This window comes from Pseudophryne corroboree, chromosome 6 (assembly GCF_028390025.1).
Source record: "Pseudophryne corroboree isolate aPseCor3 chromosome 6, aPseCor3.hap2, whole genome shotgun sequence".
Classification (NCBI taxonomy): domain Eukaryota; kingdom Metazoa; phylum Chordata; class Amphibia; order Anura; family Myobatrachidae; genus Pseudophryne; species Pseudophryne corroboree.
In genome coordinates, this window is record NC_086449.1 from 829,687,228 (window position 1) to 829,709,921 (window position 22,694).

Consider the following 22,694-nt stretch of genomic DNA (forward strand, 5'->3'; position numbering starts at 1 on the left):
TGTACCCTTCCTGTGGTTCTGAGCTGTCTCTAAACACGCTTCACATACAGTGAGCTCCAGCAATCCACCAATCAGCATGCTGACAGCCATTCACTGTGTGGCTGCAGGCTGGGAGGCAGATAGAGAATGCTGCACTCTGATTGGTAGATAGCTCCAGCAATCCACCAATCAGCATGCTGACAGCCATTCACTGTGTGGCTGCAGGCTGGGAGGCAGATAGAGAATGCTGCACTCTGATTGGTAGATAGCTCCAGCCATCCACCAATCAGCATGCTGATAGCCATTCACTGTGTGGCTGCAGGCTGGGAGGCAGGTAGAGAATGCTGCACTCTGATTGGTAGATAGCTCCAGCCATCCACCAATCTGCATGCTGACAGCCATTCACTGTGTGGCTGCAGGCTGGGAGGCAGATAGAGAATGCTGCACTCTGATTGGTAGATAGCTCCAGCCATCCACCAATCAGCATGCTGACATCCATTCACTGTGTGGCTGCAGGCTGGGAGGCAGGTAGAGAATGCCTCACTCTGATTGGTGATCTGGCGGCAGCAGCCCAGTGGATCGAAGGCTTGAGTCCTGTTGGAGAAAGAGCGCTATATAAATAATATTATTATTATTAAGTTATTATAGAACCGTGTGGCCCTGGGTCACCATGTGAGACGCCAAGTATTACCACTTCAATATCCTCTGTCACCTAGCATCCCCCCCCGAGGCAAGCGTTACTGTGTGATTGGTCCACTCTGGAAACACTGCGGGGCTGATTCTGCAGCGTACTCACTTGTCTATGCGATTGTCAGCCCACTGCGCGAGTATGTGCGCCTATCTGTCTGCAGTTCCCATCATTAGTATTAGCACTTGCACCCACCCCACGCTGGGGGTGAAAGATCTCTCTGAAATGGGCGCCAACCATTTAGCATTAGGCTCCCTCCGCTTGTGATGCGGGCTCGCGTGGAGCTACCAGGTAACATAGTGTGACGCATGCGCAGTGTGTGCGGGAAATCACATTATTCGTCCATTTTTGCCCTTGCGTCCGGCTCAGAGACAGCCCTGTAGCTGTGTATGGAGAGTGTGCGTGTCATACAGTTTCCCTTTAAGGAGGTGAATAAGATTTAGGGAGAGGTGTGGTCAGGTTACAGGTACCTGAGATGTTGCAGTGCAGGTCGCTGCAGGTGAAGTAGCAGAAAGAATATCTCCCGGCGCTGAGTATCAGCGCAGACCAAGACACTCAGGGTAAGTCCGACACCAACTATCCACACATGCCAGCACTGCTGCATTCTGCACTGGCTGCACTGCTGCTGGTTATACACAAGGGTACTCCATGCTTATAGGGTACCACATATGCCACCACTGCTGCATTCTGCACTGGCTGCGCTGCTGCTGGTTATACACAGGGGTACTCCATGCTTATAGGATACCACACATGCCACCACTGCTGTGTTCTGCACTGGCTGCGCTGCTGCTGGTTATACACAGGGGTACTCCATGCTTATAGGGTACCACATATGCCACCACTGCTGCGTTCTGCACTGGCTGCACTGCTGCTGGTTATACACAAGGGTACTCCATGCTTATAGGGTACCACACGTCACCACTGCTGCATTCTGCACTGGCTGCGCTGCTGCTGGTTATACACAGGGGTACTCCATGCTTATAGGGTACCACACATGCCACCACTGCTGCGTTCTGCACTGGCTGCGCTGCTGCTGGTTATACACAGGGGTACTCCATGCTTATAGGGTACCACACATGCCACCACTGCTGCATTCTGCACTGGCTGCGCTGCTGCTGGTTATACACAGTGGTACTCCATGCTTATAGGGTACCACACATGCCACCACTGCTGCATTCTGCACTGGCTGCGCTGCTGCTGCTGGTTATACACAGGGGTACTCCATGCTTATAGGATACCACACGTGCCACCACTGCTGCATTCTGCACTGGCTGCGCTGCTGCTGGTTATACACAGGGCCAGGGTACTCCATGCTTATAGGATACCACACATGCCACCACTGCTGCATTCTGCACTGGCTGCGCTGCTGGTTATACACAGGGGTATTCCATGCTTATAGGGTACCACACATGCCTCCACTGCTGCATTCTGCACTGGCTGCACTGCTGCTGGTTATACACAGGGGTACTCCATGCTTATAGGATACCACACATGCCACCACTGCTGCATTCAGCACTGGCTGCACTGCTGCTGGTTATACACAGGGGTACTCCATGCTTATAGGATACCACACATGCCACCACTGCTGCGTTCTGCACTGGCAGCGCTGCTGCTGGTTATACACAGGGGTACTCCATGCTTATAGGATACCACACATGCCACCACTGCTGCATTCTGCACTGGCTGCACTGCTGCTGGTTATATACAGGGGTACTCCATGCTTATAGGGTACCACACATGCCACCACTGCTGCATTCTGCACTGGCTGCGCTGCTGCTGGTTATACACAGTGGTACTCCATGCTTATAGGGTACCACACATGCCACCACTGCTGCATTCTGCACTGGCTGCGCTGCTGCTGGTTATACACAGGGGTACTCCATGCTTATAGGGTACCACACATGCCACCACTGCTGCATTCTGCACTGGCTGCGCTGCTGCTGGTTATACACAGGGGTAGTCCATGCTTATAGGATACCACACGTGCCACCACTGCTGCGTTCTGCACTGGCTGCGCTGCTGCTGGTTATACACAGGGCCAGGGTACTCCATGCTTATAGGATACCACACATGCCACCACTGCTGCATTCTGCACTGGCTGCGCTGCTGCTGGTTATACACAGGGGTATTCCATGCTTATAGGGTACCACACATGCCTCCACTGCTGCATTCTGCACTGGCTGCACTGCTGCTGGTTATACACAGGGGTACTCCATGCTTATAGGGTACCACATATGCAACCACTGCTGCATTCTGCACTGGCTGCGCTGCTGCTGGTTATACACAGGGGTACTCCATGCTTATAGGATACCACACATGCCACCACTGCTGCGTTCTGCACTGGCTGCTCTGCTGCTGGTTATACACAGGGGTACTCCATGCTTATAGGGTACCACATATGCCACCACTGCTGCGTTCTGCACTGGCTGCACTGCTGCTGGTTATACACAGGGGTACTCCATGCTTATAGGGTACCACACGTCACCACTGCTGCATTCTGCACTGGCTGCGCTGCTGCTGGTTATACACAGGGGTACTCCATGCTTATAGGGTACCACACATGCCACCACTGCTGCGTTCTGCACTGGCTGCGCTGCTGCTGGTTATACACAGGGGTACTCCATGCTTATAGGGTACCACACATGCCACCACTGCTGCATTCTGCACTGGCTGCGCTGCTGCTGGTTATACACAGTGGTACTCCATGCTTATAGGGTACCACACATGCCACCACTGCTGCATTCTGCACTGGCTGCGCTGCTGCTGCTGGTTATACACAGGGGTACTCCATGCTTATAGGATACCACACGTGCCACCACTGCTGCATTCTGCACTGGCTGCGCTGCTGCTGGTTATACACAGGGCCAGGGTACTCCATGCTTATAGGATACCACACATGCCACCACTGCTGCATTCTGCACTGGCTGCGCTGCTGGTTATACACAGGGGTATTCCATGCTTATAGGGTACCACACATGCCTCCACTGCTGCATTCTGCACTGGCTGCACTGCTGCTGGTTATACACAGGGGTACTCCATGCTTATAGGATACCACACATGCCACCACTGCTGCATTCAGCACTGGCTGCACTGCTGCTGGTTATACACAGGGGTACTCCATGCTTATAGGATACCACACATGCCACCACTGCTGCGTTCTGCACTGGCAGCGCTGCTGCTGGTTATACACAGGGGTACTCCATGCTTATAGGATACCACACATGCCACCACTGCTGCATTCTGCACTGGCTGCACTGCTGCTGGTTATACACAGGGGTACTCCATGCTTATAGGGTACCACACATGCCACCACTGCTGCATTCTGCACTGGCTGCGCTGCTGCTGGTTATACACAGTGGTACTCCATGCTTATAGGGTACCACACATGCCACCACTGCTGCATTCTGCACTGGCTGCGCTGCTGCTGGTTATACACAGGGGTTCTCCATGCTTATAGGGTACCACACATGCCACCACTGCTGCATTCTGCACTGGCTGCACTGCTGCTGGTTATACACAGGGGTACTCCATGCTTATAGGATACCACACGTGCCACCACTGCTGCGTTCTGCACTGGCTGCGCTGCTGCTGGTTATACACAGGGCCAGGGTACTCCATGCTTATAGGATACCACACATGCCACCACTGCTGCATTCTGCACTGGCTGCGCTGCTGGTTATACACAGGGGTATTCCATGCTTATAGGGTACCACACATGCCTCCACTGCTGCATTCTGCACTGGCTGCACTGCTGCTGGTTATACACAGGGGTACTCCATGCTTATAGGATACCACACATGCCACCACTGCTGCATTCTGCACTGGCTGCACTGCTGCTGGTTATACACAGGGGTACTCCATGCTTATAGGATACCACACATGCCACCACTGCTGCATTCTGCACTGGCTGCGCTGCTGGTTATACACAGGGGTATTCCATGCTTATAGGGTACCACACATGCCTCCACTGCTGTATTCTGCACTGGCTGCACTGCTGCTGGTTATACACAGGGGTACTCCATGCTTATAGGATACCACACATGCCACCACTGCTGCATTCAGCACTGGCTGCACTGCTGCTGGTTATACACAGGGGTACTCCATGCTTATAGGATACCACACATGCCACCACTGCTGCATTCTGCACTGGCTGCACTGCTGCTGGTTATACACAGGGGTACTCCATGCTTATAGGGTACCACATATGCCACCACTGCTGCATTCTGCACTGGCTGCGCTGCTGCTTGTTATACACAGGGGTACTCCATGCTTATAGGGTACCACACATGCCACCACTGCTGCATTCTGCACTGGCTGCGCTGCTGCTGGTTATACACAGGGGTACTCCATGCTTATAGGATACCACACGTGCCAACACTGCTGCGTTCTGCACTGGCTGCGCTGCTGCTGGTTATACACAGGGCCAGGGTACTCCATGCTTATAGGATACCACACATGCCACCACTGCTGCATTCTGCACTGGCTGCGCTGCTGCTGGTTATACACAGGGGTATTCCATGCTTATAGGGTACCACACATGCCTCCACTGCTGCATTCTGCACTGGCTGCACTGCTGCTGGTTATACACAGGGGTACTCCATGCTTATAGGATACCACACATGCCACCACTGCTGCATTCTGCACTGGCTGCACTGCTGCTGGTTATACACAGGGGTACTCCATGCTTATAGGGTACCACACATGCCTCCACTGCTGCATTCTGCACTGGCTGCACTGCTGCTGGTTATACACAGGGGTACTCCCTGCTTATAGAATACCACACATGCCACCACTGCTGCATTCTGCACTGGCTGCGCTGCTGCTGGTTATACACAGGGGTACTCCATGCCTATAGGATACCACACATGCCACCACTGCTGCGTTCAGCACTGGCTGCGCTGCTGGTGCAGGCTTACCTACTTTGCTGCCTCCTCCTCCGAGAGGAGGCAGCGTTGTAGGTGAATGGGGGCGTGGCCGGCAGCAGGATGGGTGGTTCGGGAGCGTGACCGGCAGCAGGATGGGCGGTCCGGGGGCGTTACATTAGGGTCGCGTCATCGTGACTCCACCTCCCGCTGTGCTGTGCCAAGAAACGAGGCGCTGCATAGCGGGGGGCAGAGCTATGATGATGCGATTCAGCGTGAATCGCGTCATCGGACCCCCTCGGCCCGCCAACTTGTTCACTGCTGCGGGCGGCCGAGGGCGAAAGTGGGAGGCTTGCCCACCTTTCCGGGGGGCCGGGAGGTTCACCCGATTTTCGGGAGCCTCCCGGCCATTCCGGGAGGGTAGGCAAGTATGTGCTGGTGGTTATACACAGGGGTACTCCATGCTTTTAGGATACCACACATGCCACCACTGCTGCATTCTGCACTGGCTGTGCTGCTGCTGGTTATACACAGATATACTCCAAGCAACCAATCCATCTCTGTCATCATGGACTGACAGTCATTCAGGAGCTGCCATTCGGCTGTGCTGTGACCTCTGCCTCCTGCATGCAACTGTCCAATGGCAACCAGCGCACAGAATGGTAAGCTGTGAGCGCTGCAAGTGGAGCGGAAGGAGGGGCTGGAGCTGGAAGGGGCTGGTGTGTGTCTATGGGGCAGTGTGTATCATAGGTAGTGATGTGTACCGGAAATTTTTCGGGTTTTGTGTTTTGGTTTTGGATTCGGTTCCGCGGCCGTGTTTTGGATTCGGACGCGTTTTGGCAAAACCTCCCTGAAAATTTTTTGTCGGATTCGGGTGTTTTTTTTTACAAAAAAACCTCAAAAACAGCTTAAATCATAGAATTTGTGGGTCATTTTGATCCCATAGTATTATTAACCTCAATAACCATAATTTCCACTCATTTCCAGTCTATTCTGAACACCTCACACCTCACAATATTATTTTTAGTCCTAAAATTTGCACCGAGGTCGCTGGATGGCTAAGCTAAGCGACCCAAGTGGCCGACACAAACACCTGGCCCATCTAGGAGTGGCACTGCAGTGTCAGGCAGGATGGCTGATTTAAAAAATAGTCCCCAAACAGCACATGCCGCACACATATGGATAGTATACTTGACGACACAGAGGTAGAGCAATGAAATACTGTACTGTACTGCTATATATATACTGGTGGTCAGCAAAATTCTGCACTGTCCTCCTACTATATACTGCGCACAACTAAAATGCAGCACAGGTATGGATGGATAGTATACTTGACGACACAGAGGTAGAGCAATGGACTACTGTACCGTACTGCTATATATATACTGGTGGTCGGCAAAATTCTGCACTGTCCTTCTACTATATACTGTGCACAACTAAAATGCAGCACAGGTATGGATGGATAGTATACTTGACGACACAGAGGTAGAGCAATGGACTACTGTACCGTACTGCTATATATATACTGGTGGTCAGCAAAATTCTGCACTGTCCTCCTACTATATACTGTGCACAACTAAAATGCAGCACAGGTATGGATGGGTGTAGTACGGTATGCCGGCGCTCGGGCTCCCGGCGACCAGCATACCGACGCCGGGAGCCCGACCGCCGGCATACCGACAGCGTGGCAAGCGCAAAGGAGCCCCTTGTGAGCTCGGTGGCGCACTACGCGCGCCACACTATTTTATTCTTCCTCCAGGGGGGTCGTGGACTTCCATGAGGGAGAATAGTTGTCGGTATGCCGGGTGTCGGGATTCCGGCGCCGGTATACTGTGCGCCGGGATCCCGAGACTCGGCATACAGAAGACCACCTGATCGGATGGATAGTATACTTGACGACACAGAGGTAGAGCAATGGACTACTGTACCATACTGCTATATATATATATATACTGGTGGTCAGCAAAATTCTGCACTGTCCTCCTACTATATACTGCGCACAACTAAAATGCAACACAGGTATGGATGGATAGTATACTTGACGACACAGAGGTAGAGCAATGGACTACTGTACCGTACTGCTATATATATATACTGGTGATCAGCAAAATTCTGCACTGTCCTCCTACTATATACTGCGCACAACTAAAATGCAGCACAGGTATGGATGGATAGTATACTTGACGACACAGAGGTAGAGCAATGGACTACTGTACCGTACTGCTATATATATACTGGTGGTCAGCAAAATTCTGCACTGTCCTCCTACTATATACTGCGCACAACTAAAATGCAGCACAGGTATGGATGGATAGTATACTTGACGACACAGAGGTAGAGCAATGGACTACTGTACCGTACTGCTATATATATATATACTTTTGGTCAGCAAAATTCTGCACTGTCCTCCTACTATATACTGTGCACAACTAAAATGCAGCACAGGTATGGATGGATAGTATACTTGACGACACAGAGGTAGAGCAATGGACTACTGTACCGTACTGCTATATATATACTGGTGGTCAGCAAAATTCTGCACTGTCCTCCTACTATATACTGCGCACAACTAAAATGCAGCACAGGTATGGATGGATAGTATACTTGATGACACAGAGGTAGAGCAATGGACTACTGTACCGTACTGCTATATATATATATATATATATACTGGTGGTCAGCAAAATTCTGCACTGTCCTCCTACTATATACTGCGCACAACTAAAATGCAGCACAGGTATGGATGGATAGTATACTTGTCGACACAGAGGTAGAGCAATGGACTACTGTACCGTACTGCTATATATATACTGGTGGTCAGCAAAATTCTGCACTGTCCTCCTACTATATACTGCGCACAACTAAAATGCAGCACAGGTATGGATGGATAGTATACTTGACGACACAGAGGTAGAGCAATGGACTACTGTACCATACTGCTATATATATACTGGTGGTCAGCAAAATTCTGCACTGTCCTCCTACTATATACTGCGCACAACTAAAATGCAGCACAGGTATGGATGGATAGTATACTTGACGACACAGAGGTAGAGCAATGGACTACTGTACCGTACTGCTATATATATACTGGTGGTCGGCAAAATTCTGCACTGTCCTTCTACTATATACTGTGCACAACTAAAATGCAGCACAGGTATGGATTTATAGTATACTTGACGACACAGAGGTAGAGCAATGGACTACTGTACCGTACTGCTATATATATACTGGTGGTCAGCAAAATTCTGCACTGTCCTCCTACTATATACTGCGCACAACTAAAATGCAGCACAGGTATGGATGGGTGTAGTACGGTAAGCCGGCGCTCGGGCTCCCGGCGACCAGCATACCGACGCCGGGAGCCCGACCGCCGGCATACCGACAGCGTGGCAAGCGCAAAGGAGCCCCTTGTGGGCTCGGTGGCGCACTACGCGCGCCACACTATTTTATTCTTCCTCCAGGGGGGTCGTGGACCTCCATGAGGGAGAATAGTTGTCGGTATGCCGGGTGTCGGGATTCCGGAGCCGGTATACTGTGCGCCGGGATCCCGAGACTCGGCATACAGAAGACCACCTGATCGGATGGATAGTATACTTGACGACACAGAGGTAGAGCAATGGACTACTGTACCGTACTGCTATATATATATATATACTGGTGGTCAGCAAAATTCTGCACTGTCCTCCTACTATATACTGCGCACAACTAAAATGCAGCACAGGTATGGATGGATAGTATACTTGACGACACAGAGGTAGAGCAATGGACTACTGTACCGTACTGCTATATATATATACTGGTGGTCAGCAAAATTCTGCACTGTCCTCCTACTATATACTGCGCACAACTAAAATGCAGCACAGGTATGGATGGATAGTATACTTGACGACACAGAGGTAGAGCAATGGACTACTGTACCGTACTGCTATATATATACTGGTGGTCAGCAAAATTCTGCACTGTCCTCCTACTATATACTGCGCACAACTAAAATGCAGCACAGGTATGGATGGATAGTATACTTGACGACACAGAGGTAGAGCAATGGACTACTGTACCGTACTGCTATATATATATACTTTTGGTCAGCAAAATTCTGCACTGTCCTCCTACTATATACTGCGCACAACTAAAATGCAGCACAGGTATGGATGGATAGTATACTTGACGACACAGAGGTAGAGCAATGGACTACTGTACCGTACTGCTATATATATACTGGTGGTCAGCAAAATTCTGCACTGTGCTCCTACTATATACTGCGCACAACTAAAATGCAGCACAGGTATGGATGGATAGTATACTTGATGACACAGAGGTAGAGCAATGGACTACTGTACCGTACTGCTATATATATATATATATATATATATATATATATATACTGGTGGTCAGCAAAATTCTGCACTGTCCTCCTACTATATACTGCGCACAACTAAAATGCAGCACAGGTATGGATGGATAGTATACTTGTCGACACAGAGGTAGAGCAATGGACTACTGTACCGTACTGCTATATATATACTGGTGGTCAGCAAAATTCTGCACTGTCCTCCTACTATATACTGCGCACAACTAAAATGCAGCACAGGTATGGATGGATAGTATACTTGATGACACAGAGGTAGAGCAATTGACTACTGTACCGTACTGCTATATATATATATATATATATATATATACTGGTGGTCAGCAAAATTCTGCACTGTCCTCCTACTATATACTGCGCACAACTAAAATGCAGCACAGGTATGGATTGATAGTATACTTGTCGACACAGAGGTAGAGCAATGGACTACTCTACCGTACTGCTATATATATACTGGTGGTCAGCAAAATTCTGCACTGTCCTCCTACTATATACTGCGCACAACTAAAATGCAGCACAGGTATGGATGGATAGTATACTTGACGACACAGAGGTAGAGCAATGGACTACTGTACCGTACTGCTATATATATACTGGTGGTCAGCAAAATTCTGCACTGTCCTCCTACTATATACTGCGCACAACTAAAATGCAGCACAGGTATGGATGGATAGTATACTTGACGACACAGAGGTAGAGCAATGGACTACTGTACCGTACTGCTATATATATACTGGTGGTCGGCAAAATTCTGCACTGTCCTTCTACTATATACTGTGCACAACTAAAATGCAGCACAGGTATGGATGGATAGTATACTTGACGACACAGAGGTAGAGCAATGGACTACTGTACCGTACTGCTATATATATACTGGTGGTCAGCAAAATTCTGCACTGTCCTCCTACTATATACTGCGCACAACTAAAATGCAGCACAGGTATGGATGGGTGTAGTACGGTATGCCGGCGCTCGGGCTCCCGGCGACCAGCATACCGACGCCGGGAGCCCGACCGCCGGCATACCGACAGCGTGGCAAGCGCAAAGGAGCCCCTTGTGGGCTCGGTGGCGCACTACGCGCGCCACACTATTTTATTCTTCCTCCAGGGGGGTCGTGGACCTCCATGAGGGAGAATAGTTGTCGGTATGCCGGGTGTCGGGATTCCGGCGCCGGTATACTGTGCGCCGGGATCCCTACACTCGGCATACAGAAGACCACCTGATCGGATGGATAGTATACTTGACGACACAGAGGTAGAGCAATGGACTACTGTACCATACTGCTATATATATATATACTGGTGGTCAGCAAAATTCTGCACTGTCCTCCTACTATATACTGCGCACAACTAAAATGCAGCACAGGTATGGATGGATAGTATACTTGACGACACAGAGGTAGAGCAATGGACTACTGTACCGTACTGCTATATATATATACTGGTGGTCAGCAAAATTCTGCACTGTCCTCCTACTATATACTGCGCACAACTAAAATGCAGCACAGGTATGGATGGATAGTATACTTGACGACACAGAGGTAGAGCAATGGACTACTGTACCGTACTGCTATATATATACTGGTGGTCAGCAAAATTCTGCACTGTCCTCCTACTATACTGCGCACAACTAAAATGCAGCACAGGTATGGATGGATAGTATACTTGACGACACAGAGGTAGAGCAATGGACTACTGTACCGTACTGCTATATATATATACTTTTGGTCAGCAAAATTCTGCACTGTCCTCCTACTATATACTGCGCACAACTAAAATGCAGCACAGGTATGGATGGATAGTATACTTGACGACACAGAGGTAGAGCACTGGACTACTGTACCGTACTGCTATATATATACTGGTGGTCAGCAAAATTCTGCACTGTCCTCCTACTATATACTGCGCACAACTAAAATGCAGCACAGGTATGGATGGATAGTATACTTGATGACACAGAGGTAGAGCAATGGACTACTGTACCGTACTGCTATATATATATATATATATATATATATACTGGTGGTCAGCAAAATTCTGCACTGTCCTCCTACTATATACTGCGCACAACTAAAATGCAGCACAGGTATGGATTGATAGTATACTTGTCGACACAGAGGTAGAGCAATGGACTACTGTACCGTACTGCTATATATATACTGGTGGTCAGCAAAATTCTGCACTGTCCTCCTACTATATACTGCGCACAACTAAAATGCAGCACAGGTATGGATGGCTAGTATACTTGACGACACAGAGGTAGAGCAATGGACTACTGTACCGTACTGCTATATATATATACTTTTGGTCAGCAAAATTCTGCACTGTCCTCCTACTATATACTGCGCACAACTAAAATGCAGCACAGGTATGGATGGATAGTATACTTGACGAAACAGAGGTAGAGCAATGGACTACTGTACCGTACTGCTATATATATACTGGTGGTCAGCAAAATTCTGCACTGTCCTCCTACTATATACTGCGCACAACTAAAATGCAGCACAGGTATGGATGGATAGTATACTTGACGACACAGAGGTAGAGCAATGGACTACTGTACCGTACTGCTATATATATATATATATATATATATACTGGTGGTCAGCAAAATTCTGCACTGTCCTCCTACTATATACTGCGCACAACTAAAATGCAGCACAGGTATGGATGGATAGTATACTTGACGACACAGAGGTAGAGCAATGGACTACTGTACCGTACTGCTATATATATACTGGTGGTCAGCAAAATCCTGCACTGTCCTCCTACTATATACTGCGCACAACTAAAATGCAGCACAGGTATGGATGGATAGTATACTTGATGACACAGAGGTAGAGCAATGGACTACTGTACCGTACTGCTATATATATATATATATATATATTTATATATATACTGGTGGTCAGCAAAATTCTGCACTGTCCTCCTACTATATACTGCGCACAACTAAAATGCAGCACAGGTATGGATGGATAGTATACTTGTCAACACAGAGGTAGAGCATTGGACTACTGTACCGTACTGCTATATATATACTGGTGGTCAGCAAAATTCTGCACTGTCCTCCTACTATATACTGCGCACAACTAAAATGCAGCACAGGTATGGATGGGTGTAGTACGGTAAGCCGGCGCTCGGGCTCCCGGCGACCAGCATACCGACGCCGGGAGCCCGACCGCCGGCATACCGACAGCGTGGCAAGCGCAAAGGAGCCCCTTGTGGGCTCGGTGGCGCACTACGCGCGCCACACTATTTTATTCTTCCTCCAGGGGGGTCGTGGACCTCCATGAGGGAGAATAGTTGTCGGTATGCCGGGTGTCGGGATTCCGGAGCCGGTATACTGTGCGCCGGGATCCCGAGACTCGGCATACAGAAGACCACCTGATCGGATGGATAGTATACTTGACGACACAGAGGTAGAGCAATGGACTACTGTACCATACTGCTATATATATATATATACTGGTGGTCAGCAAAATTCTGCACTGTCCTCCTACTATATACTGCGCACAACTAAAATGCAGCACAGGTATGGATGGATAGTATACTTGACGACACAGAGGTAGAGCAATGGACTACTGTACCGTACTGCTATATATATATACTGGTGGTCAGCAAAATTCTGCACTGTCCTCCTACTATATACTGCGCACAACTAAAATGCAGCACAGGTATGGATGGATAGTATACTTGACGACACAGAGGTAGAGCAATGGACTACTGTACCGTACTGCTATATATATACTGGTGGTCAGCAAAATTCTGCACTGTCCTCCTACTATATACTGCGCACAACTAAAATGCAGCACAGGTATGGATGGATAGTATACTTGACGACACAGAGGTAGAGCAATGGACTACTGTACCGTACTGCTATATATATATACTTTTGGTCAGCAAAATTCTGCACTGTCCTCCTACTATATACTGCGCACAACTAAAATGCAGCACAGGTATGGATGGATAGTATACTTGACGACACAGAGGTAGAGCAATGGACTACTGTACCGTACTGCTATATATATACTGGTGGTCAGCAAAATTCTGCACTGTGCTCCTACTATATACTGCGCACAACTAAAATGCAGCACAGGTATGGATGGATAGTATACTTGATGACACAGAGGTAGAGCAATGGACTACTGTACCGTACTGCTATATATATATATATATATATATATATATATATATATATACTGGTGGTCAGCAAAATTCTGCACTGTCCTCCTACTATATACTGCGCACAACTAAAATGCAGCACAGGTATGGATGGATAGTATACTTGTCGACACAGAGGTAGAGCAATGGACTACTGTACCGTACTGCTATATATATACTGGTGGTCAGCAAAATTCTGCACTGTCCTCCTACTATATACTGCGCACAACTAAAATGCAGCACAGGTATGGATGGATAGTATACTTGATGACACAGAGGTAGAGCAATTGACTACTGTACCGTACTGCTATATATATATATATATATATATATATATATACTGGTGGTCAGCAAAATTCTGCACTGTCCTCCTACTATATACTGCGCACAACTAAAATGCAGCACAGGTATGGATTGATAGTATACTTGTCGACACAGAGGTAGAGCAATGGACTACTCTACCGTACTGCTATATATATACTGGTGGTCAGCAAAATTCTGCACTGTCCTCCTACTATATACTGCGCACAACTAAAATGCAGCACAGGTATGGATGGATAGTATACTTGACGACACAGAGGTAGAGCAATGGACTACTGTACCGTACTGCTATATATATACTGGTGGTCAGCAAAATTCTGCACTGTCCTCCTACTATATACTGCGCACAACTAAAATGCAGCACAGGTATGGATGGATAGTATACTTGACGACACAGAGGTAGAGCAATGGACTACTGTACCGTACTGCTATATATATACTGGTGGTCGGCAAAATTCTGCACTGTCCTTCTACTATATACTGTGCACAACTAAAATGCAGCACAGGTATGGATGGATAGTATACTTGACGACACAGAGGTAGAGCAATGGACTACTGTACCGTACTGCTATATATATACTGGTGGTCAGCAAAATTCTGCACTGTCCTCCTACTATATACTGCGCACAACTAAAATGCAGCACAGGTATGGATGGGTGTAGTACGGTATGCCGGCGCTCGGGCTCCCGGCGACCAGCATACCGACGCCGGGAGCCCGACCGCCGGCATACCGACAGCGTGGCAAGCGCAAAGGAGCCCCTTGTGGGCTCGGTGGCGCACTACGCGCGCCACACTATTTTATTCTTCCTCCAGGGGGGTCGTGGACCTCCATGAGGGAGAATAGTTGTCGGTATGCCGGGTGTCGGGATTCCGGCGCCGGTATACTGTGCGCCGGGATCCCTACACTCGGCATACAGAAGACCACCTGATCGGATGGATAGTATACTTGACGACACAGAGGTAGAGCAATGGACTACTGTACCATACTGCTATATATATATATACTGGTGGTCAGCAAAATTCTGCACTGTCCTCCTACTATATACTGCGCACAACTAAAATGCAGCACAGGTATGGATGGATAGTATACTTGACGACACAGAGGTAGAGCAATGGACTACTGTACCGTACTGCTATATATATATACTGGTGGTCAGCAAAATTCTGCACTGTCCTCCTACTATATACTGCGCACAACTAAAATGCAGCACAGGTATGGATGGATAGTATACTTGACGACACAGAGGTAGAGCAATGGACTACTGTACCGTACTGCTATATATATACTGGTGGTCAGCAAAATTCTGCACTGTCCTCCTACTATACTGCGCACAACTAAAATGCAGCACAGGTATGGATGGATAGTATACTTGACGACACAGAGGTAGAGCAATGGACTACTGTACCGTACTGCTATATATATATACTTTTGGTCAGCAAAATTCTGCACTGTCCTCCTACTATATACTGCGCACAACTAAAATGCAGCACAGGTATGGATGGATAGTATACTTGACGACACAGAGGTAGAGCACTGGACTACTGTACCGTACTGCTATATATATACTGGTGGTCAGCAAAATTCTGCACTGTCCTCCTACTATATACTGCGCACAACTAAAATGCAGCACAGGTATGGATGGATAGTATACTTGATGACACAGAGGTAGAGCAATGGACTACTGTACCGTACTGCTATATATATATATATATATATATATATACTGGTGGTCAGCAAAATTCTGCACTGTCCTCCTACTATATACTGCGCACAACTAAAATGCAGCACAGGTATGGATTGATAGTATACTTGTCGACACAGAGGTAGAGCAATGGACTACTGTACCGTACTGCTATATATATACTGGTGGTCAGCAAAATTCTGCACTGTCCTCCTACTATATACTGCGCACAACTAAAATGCAGCACAGGTATGGATGGCTAGTATACTTGACGACACAGAGGTAGAGCAATGGACTACTGTACCGTACTGCTATATATATATACTTTTGGTCAGCAAAATTCTGCACTGTCCTCCTACTATATACTGCGCACAACTAAAATGCAGCACAGGTATGGATGGATAGTATACTTGACGAAACAGAGGTAGAGCAATGGACTACTGTACCGTACTGCTATATATATACTGGTGGTCAGCAAAATTCTGCACTGTCCTCCTACTATATACTGCGCACAACTAAAATGCAGCACAGGTATGGATGGATAGTATACTTGACGACACAGAGGTAGAGCAATGGACTACTGTACCGTACTGCTATATATATATATATATATATATATACTGGTGGTCAGCAAAATTCTGCACTGTCCTCCTACTATATACTGCGCACAACTAAAATGCAGCACAGGTATGGATGGATAGTATACTTGACGACACAGAGGTAGAGCAATGGACTACTGTACCGTACTGCTATATATATACTGGTGGTCAGCAAAATCCTGCACTGTCCTCCTACTATATACTGCGCACAACTAAAATGCAGCACAGGTATGGATGGATAGTATACTTGATGACACAGAGGTAGAGCAATGGACTACTGTACCGTACTGCTATATATATATATATATATATATTTATATATATACTGGTGGTCAGCAAAATTCTGCACTGTCCTCCTACTATATACTGCGCACAACTAAAATGCAGCACAGGTATGGATGGATAGTATACTTGTCAACACAGAGGTAGAGCATTGGACTACTGTACCGTACTGCTATATATATACTGGTGGTCAGCAAAATTCTGCACTGTCCTCCTACTATATACTGCGCACAACTAAAATGCAGCACAGGTATGGATGGATAGTATATTTGACGACACAGAGGTAGAGCAATGGACTACTGTACCGTACTGCTATGTATATATATACTGGTGGTCAGCAAAATTCTGCACTGTCCTCCTACTATATACTACAGTGCAGCACAGATATGGAGTGTTTTTTAGGCAGAGAACGTAGATATTTGCAGCACACTGAGCACAGATATTTGCAGCACACTGAGCAGATATTTGCAGCACACTGAACACAGAAACTGAGAGAACGCAGCCACGTCCTCTCGCTATCATCTCCAATGCACGAGTGAAAATGGCGGTGACGCGCGGCTCCTTATATAGAATACGAATCTCGTGAGAATCCGACAGCGGGATGATGACGTTCGGGCGCGCTCGGATTAACCGAGCAAGGCGGGAAGATTCGAGTCTGCCTCGGAACCGTGTAAAATGGGTGAAGTTCGGTGGGGTTCGGATCCCGAGGAACCGAATCCGCTCATCTCTAATCATAGGCAAACGTATGGGGGTTTTCAGTTGCCCGGAAACCTCCCTTCCCCACAATCCGGCCACAATCCGGCCAGCAGCAGCTACATGCAGATTTCCCCACCAAGTCTCCTATGTGTGTGGATCTGAGTGCTCAGTCATCGCACCAGAGAGAGAGACTGGTAAGTGGCACCGTGATCGCTGGGCCTGCGTATGTCTGACGTTATTACATATACTGCACTGTGTGTGGGGCATTCGTTCATGACTTATTAACACAAGTGAAACTAAAACAAGACCAATAAATGCAGGGGGTGGTCTTAGAGTGATAGCAGGTGAGACTAAGTGACAGTTGTAGCACACGTGTGGTCTCCATGGCGCATCCCAAAAGTATTGTGTGGGCAGTTCTGAAGTTACTTTACTAGCCAAAAATTATACATAGCTATCAGAACATAATTAGCCCCGCCTCAAGCCCCATCCCCCAGTGTTCTGCAAACGCCAACATTTTGTCAAAACTCCGCCCACTTTTGTGCTCCATTTCTGTTGAGCTTTGTGACAGTCCCATTGAAATTGGAACAGTTAGGAGGTATAAGTTTATATATATATATATATGCATATTCATTACAAGTCTGGTGAGTGCCTTCTTTATGAAATTGAATATATAACGGGACCTTGTGGATACAAGCCTTTTCCCTGGAATTCTGGCACCCCAGCAGTTGACATTGAATATACAGTGAGTGCCACTTCATTTGTTCAGAAATATTTGATGATATCAACATGATATGTATCTAAGTGAGCACCCTTTATGGAATATCGGGACTAAGAAGTTCTGTTTTGATGAATTTTTATGAGCTTTTTTCAAAAGGAGACTTTTGATGGTGAAATTATTTTAATACAATTTGTCAGGAATCCTTATCTTTTTGACCAAATTTATGGTTATTTTAAATTGTTTATGTTTATGTGTGGACTGAATCGCTGGATATAATAGTGTCCATACTCTCACCTGGTTTAGAATGTCTCAGAATAGTGGCACACTAGATGAGAATTCATTAAGTGAGGCTGAAAATGCATTAGTTAGCTTCACTGATGATGATATTGAAAAAGTTCTATTTAATCAAACAGACTTTGAACAGTTGCCAGCTCGAACACCATTAGATCTTTTCCACAAACTTAACAAATTGAAAAAGAGGGAAATTGATTTAACCCTTCATGGGCAGTTGCTCTCCGAATATTATCGGAAGAAAAGAATCCCTAGGGGATTTAGAATCGCCAATACTCCTACAATTGGTAGAAAAAATCCATCTTTTTGTGTTAAATGGTGTGGAATATTAAATAAATGTTCGTCTGACTTACTGGTGCTTGTGGTGGAGGAGGTAGGGATAGAACTTAAAAAAGTGAAAAGTGATATTGAAACGTTTGAACATGAATATACTTCTAATTTGAAGGCTGACAAATCAGAAAACTCGTTAGAGAAAATCAAATTGCAAATTGACAAATACAGAACTGATTTGTTAGCATTCAAAAGGAAGAAATGGGAAACCGTTGAATCTGATTATCAACAACATTCAGTATATAAGTGGCTATCTGGAGAGGATCAATTCACCAGATGGCGACGTAACCGACAGGGTAGATATAATCAAAGACAACAAAGAGTTAACTATTCACAGGGGTATTCCTCGTCCGACTCTGAGCTCACTGATACTATACCGCCATCTGGTGCTGGGGCTTCGTCCTCTTTTTTAGGACCAGGCACCAGAGCTCGGAGGGCCAAAGTCGTCACAGGCGACCCCACCCGCGGAGGGGGAGGATCAAAAACACGGGGACGAGGAGGGAGAGGTTCCCGAACCTAATATTTAATTTATCCACTCACGTGCTATCTGAGGCTGAAACTTCGTTGTTAAATAAAGGCCTCTCATTCGTCCCAACCTGCCACTTTAAATCTTTTAAGTGGTCAATTGAGCGATATAAGATGGGACGCCAATTGCGTCTAAGGGAATTTTTTAAAAACAAATTTGCTAATAATCAGCCACAGCTTGAAACACAAACACGATCACTTGGGCGGTTTAAAAATACAAGCAAATTTGACCCGGTATCCAACAATGCCAGTTTAAAAACCTTCCTGCAGGTAATTGACAGCGAGATTCTGAAAAGCAATAGGGGCAATGAAGGTTATTCTAATCTATCTAATGCCGAATGGCAAGCACTTAGAGATTTAAAACAAAACACTAACTTGGTGATTAGGAACGCGGACAAGGGAGGAGCTGTAGTTCTCCAGGACTTCGCTGATTATGACTTTGAAATTAAAACACAATTGTCTGACAGCAACACCTATGTCCGAGTTCCCTATAACCCTATTCCCAGATTTAAAAAGGAGGTTGATAACCTGCTGACACAGGCACTACAATGTACATGGATCAATGATGATGTCTTTAACTACCTATCGGTGACTCACCCTATATGTCCTATCATCTATACCCTCCCTAAGGTGCATAAATCCTTGGTAAAACCCCCAGGGAGACCAATAATATCGGCACAGGGGTCGCTGTTACAACCTTTGGCACGGTTTGTCGACCATTTTTTGCAACCATGTGTGAAGATGATGGATAGTTATATCCGCGATACCGGTGATCTCCTGGGGGTTTTTGACTCGGATTACTGACGATGTATCCACTTGCTTGTTAGCAACTCTAGATGTAACATCACTATACACCGTCATCCCTCATGAAGAAGGGATTACCGCTGTAAGAGAAGCACTGATCAAGGGGCCTTATGAGGGTCCCCCTATTGAATTCATTTTGAGTTTGATTAAATTGGTTCTTACTTGTAATCATTTTCAATACCAGGATGAGTACTATGTGCAGCTGGCGGGCACCGCTATGGGCTCTAATTTGGCCCCGGTGTTCGCCAATTTGTACATGGCAAAGTATGAACATGAAAACATTTTGACTAATTATGCTGAGCATATTGTATGCTATAAGAGGTATATTGATGATCTCTTTATCATTTGGCGGGGATCCGCCGAATCTTTTCATACCATGGTGGACACCCTGAATGCTCTTAATAGTCCAATTAGATTGACTGCTACAATAAGCGAGTTAACCATTAATTTTTTGGACATTACCATATATAAGGATCCGTCCTCACCATCAGTACTCGACTATACTTTATACCGCAAGCCCACAGACCGAAACACTCTTTTATGGGCATCCAGCCATCACCCAGATAGGTTAAAATCTAATTTACCTGTCTCTCAATTTCTCTGTGTATTAAGAAACAACTCTAATGACATTAACGCTGATATACAACTGCTTGAGTGCAGACAACGTTTTATTGAACGTGGATATACAGCCTCTGTGGTGGAAAAGTGTCTGGTCAAAGCACGTAAACTGCATATGAAAAACACCAACAGCAGAAATAAGAATCGTGACCGCATTATATTTAAGACGAGCTGTAACACCAGTCTGCATACTGTGGAAAGAACAATAAAGAAAAATTGGTCTATGATCAGCACCGACCCCAAATTCAAGAAGGTTGGCAGCAAACCACCTTTACTGAGTGTACAAAGAGGGTCTAACCTGAAGGACATGCTGATGAGACCGACTATGCGACCAACGATGACAACTGGAACTACCTGGTTGAATGTAAATCCAGGATGCTTTAAATGCCTGAAATGCATGACCTGCAGAGCCATGATAACTGGGCGATTCTTTAACCACCCGCTGTATGGGACAAAAGTTGAGTTACGACATCATCTGACATGTCTGATGGACCATGTCGTTTATTATCTCACATGCCCTTGTGGGAAGATGTACGTGGGGAAAACCGTGAGAACGTACCGTGAACGGATTAACCAACACAGATCCTCAATACAGTTGGCACTTACCAGCGGCAAGACAGATAAACCAGTTGCACTCCACTTTATGCAGATGAAACATCAAGTGGCCACATTGCGCCATATGATTATTGATTGGATCCCACCACCCCAACGGGGGGGTGACAGAGGTCTATTACTCTTAAAAAGAGAAGCTTATTGGATACACTATCTGGGAACTGTGTCACCAAGAGGGCTGAATGAACAGAACCATTTAAGTATTTTTCTTTAAGCATACTGGACTTTGTGCTCCAATAACTTAAAACAATTTTCTCCTTTGACTATTCAAGGATTACTTGCATGATAGGGCTGTCCACCATGGATAACCAGCGTTTCAGTCCTAAAATAGGTTTTAATAATAATATGTATTTGTATGTGTCTATATATATTGGATACCAAGTTTCCATTATGCTGTTTCAAACCAGTGTGGAATTACTGACACCCACCTGAGCGGCCCTATTTATAGAGATCTGTTTGGTTGATACATTATTGTAAACACAGCTATAGTCACTTATATTTAGCATGATATAAGTCACGCTAATATTTGAAGCCATAGATATTATGATGTAGCGTATATATATTGCGCTCCGGTATTCACATGAATTTCCGGAAGTGACATTATGTTTAGATGCGGAAGCGCCTTGCGGGTCACCTGCGGCGTGCGTTCCACTGGTTACCCAGTGCTGAACGATGAGGCCGGAAGTGGAAATATGATAATTAGAGACGGCGGAAGTCTCATGCGGGTCACCGGCGGCGTGCGTTCCACCTGTTGATCGATTCCAAACAGGGATGAAGTGAGCGCAATTACATTATTGGTATGAGGTGCATTTGAAAAGATTAATGTACATTAATGAGAGGTGAGCTATATGTGTTTACTAAGTATAGAATTTGACCGATAGAACATCTTGGATTGTAATTGGTTGTTGTATCAATGGGCGGGCTCTGATGGGGTATTTGTAGTTCCACACTGAGGGTCATTTGGTTTGTGATTCTGACGATTGTACACACTGGTCTGGAAAAAGGTCCGGTTTGGGACCGAAACGTCGACCAACCATGATTAAGCTGCTGATGTGAGATTTGATAAACAACTTTTTGCATATTCATTACAAGTCTGGTGAGTGCCTTCTTTATGAAATTGAATATATAACGGGACCTTGTGGATACAAGCCT

The 22,694-nt window shown here is 46.4% G+C and overlaps 1 protein-coding gene across 1 annotated transcript in view; it reads left to right on the forward strand.

Moving 5' to 3' along the window:
• Positions 1-1,182: 1,182 nt before the first annotated feature.
• SVOPL (SVOP like) overlaps positions 1,183-22,694 on the forward strand; it is a 134,094-nt gene continuing 112,582 nt past the window's right edge. The window contains exon 1 of the mRNA XM_063929359.1: positions 1,183-1,227. The gene's annotated coding sequence lies outside the window, so the exon portion shown is untranslated. The remainder of the gene's footprint in view (positions 1,228-22,694) is intronic.